Genomic DNA, 2,745 nt, shown 5'->3' with positions numbered 1-2,745 from the left:
AGATACCGTATCAAAACCCTATTCGAATTAACTAGTTTGATTTAACGTGTAATTCCCTATGATCGAGGAAAGAAAATGACTTCGCTGTGTAATTATTAGTCTTCTACAAAGTTTTGATCCTCTTCTATTAATAGCCGAGATGGCGAGAGGTTTAGTTAGCAGTCTGCCGCTCAGGGGAGAGGGATCGATTACGGCTGGCCGAAGAACTCCTGAGAATTTTCCGAGGACGGTCCATCCTGATATGTCGGATTCCGTCCCCAGCACATGGCTGCTCCATCATGTACCCGATCGAATCTAAAATAGATTGACCCTTCTTAGTGTCCACAGAGCAGAGTAAAAAAGTTTATAACATTCGAGTTTTTATTCAGGAAAAAACAAGATTCGTAATATAATTTAATGACAGAAAAAAAATTTATCTACGAATATTATCACTTTCATAGAATAATTTGTAATTATTATTAATACCATTGAAAAATATATTCATTCTTAGCATATGAAATTCCAATGTCAAGTTAATTGTTCATAAACAGTTCTATTTTCAGACTATTATTACTCCAATGTTGAAAATACAGTCAAACCTCTAAACAATGGCCATTGGTGGAATCAAAAATATCAGACGATGTCTTTACAATTTAAAAAATATACAGAAGAAACTAAATCGTCTTCAACTCCGTCCTATCCAATCACCGGAAACAAAACAGTCTTTCTTCTCAGAAATGACCTTTATTGGAGGCTTTTCCTCTGAAATTACATATTTTTTTGATTATCGATTTATTAGTGAACATTTTATCTATTCGGAGATAACCGTCATTGAAAGTCTCACAAAATCATTTTATAAATATTTGTATGAATCCTTTACTAATAAAATTGAACAATTAAAATTAATATTCGTACAGGAAATAATTAGAAAATTCACTGTTTATTCTACAGAAGCTCATATTTTAATCCAGCTGTGTCAATTCTATTATGTAAATATAGATTTCTTATTTAGCTTTTGTGTTCGTAATTCTGAAGGCATTTCCGTAAGAATAAATTGCAGTAGTACCAAAACTCGTCACTACGGTGCTTTAGACATGACAAGCAAGAAAGGGTGTGTTTGTTAATATCGGTCGCTCTGCGTCTCCGCTTCTACGGAGTGCGCTGTTATTTGTGGGCATTTAGAAACGGTGAAAAAAAGAAAGATGGAGACGCCCGTACTATAGATGTATCGTGATAGAAAGACCTACGATTTTAAAACATCAGTTTTTACAGGCAAAAGAAGGGTCTCAATTGTAAAATTTAACTGTAAAATGGATTATCTTGCCAACAGAGCATTCAAAGTAGCCACGAAAAAAATTAGAATGCCGGCGAACATTCGAAAAAAATTTGATAAGACACATCACTGCGTGTACTAACTTGCGCTTTCACAACTTCTAAATTTTCATTCATTTTCAACAGTTTCGTTTCGGAGTCCATGGGTAATCACACATGGACTCCGAAACGAAACTGTCTGAGTCATGGACGACGCCATGTTGCTATCGCTAGTAAACTATTACTACTACCAGCGGCTATTTTTGTCGTCCAACGGTGCATACCCCGGATAGAATATAGGAACGCGTTTCGAATGTTGCTCGCGCGGAATTACGCAGAGGAATAAAAGAACGCACCTAACGACCTCGACCTCCACCTCCACCGCCACGACTTTGACCTCCACCGCCACGACTTTGACCTCCACCGCCGCTACCTTGACCTCCACCGCCGCTACCTTGACCTCCACCGCCTTTTCCTCCACCGCCTTTTCCTCCACCTCCACCTCCACCTCCACCTCCACCTTTTCCTTCCGCTACTTGAGTAACTGAAATAATTAATAATATTAGTCTTAAGTATAATTTTATATATTGTAGCGAATCAATTATAACATCTTGAAATCCTTATTTTATAAACAGCAATATAAAGTCCGATTTAAAAAATCAATTCAATTCCTTCATTTAAATCAATATCTTTATAATCCAAAGAAAAGATAATTCTAAAATAAGTAAGATAAAGTACTTACCCAAGACCTCAATCAACAGAATCAAATACAGGCAAAGTAAGAATTTCTTCATGTTGAACGAAGATAGCTTCTGATTCTTCACCGATTGAAATATTTATACGCTTCAGAATTTTATAAATCCACGTTCCTCTATTTGTTTTATTTACGAAAATCTCATTTATTGGAGCTTCGCGATTAAATTATTTCATTCTGTAAACAAATTCATCCATAGATTTAACCAATGAGAGAATTTATTTGTTCAGCTGTCCGTGGGAATAACTGAATACTAATTATGGATTCTGTACGTTTTAATACAGCCGGAATCCATAGAAAACGAATAAATTAATTAATATATTAATAATTCTTTACAAATGCGATAAAAGTAGTTCAAAATTATCTGCATATGTTTATATAATGAAATCTGTCTAAAGCGAACCTTCTATAAAACAAAAACCTGCCTAAACAGAAAATAAATCTCTGAACGAAAGGATTTCCGGTGTAAAATACTATTATAAATCAGAAACCTGTCTAATATGGAAACGGAAGAATTTTTTGAAATCATCTACATAACTCGAGTAAAGCGACATGCTTTCGCGTAACAGCAAGTAAATTATAAATCATAAAAATCCATGTTGCTGTTTATGTCATCATCACAATGTCGGGTTGCGATTTTAATCATATTTTTAATTTATTTAATTTAAATTATATACTCTCAGCTAGTATCTAACCATTCC

This window comes from Centruroides sculpturatus, unplaced genomic scaffold (assembly GCF_000671375.1).
Source record: "Centruroides sculpturatus isolate CEXI.00-Female unplaced genomic scaffold, Cexi_2.0 scaffold379, whole genome shotgun sequence".
NCBI lineage: Eukaryota > Metazoa > Arthropoda > Arachnida > Scorpiones > Buthidae > Centruroides > Centruroides sculpturatus.
This window is presented reverse-complemented; position numbering follows the sequence as displayed.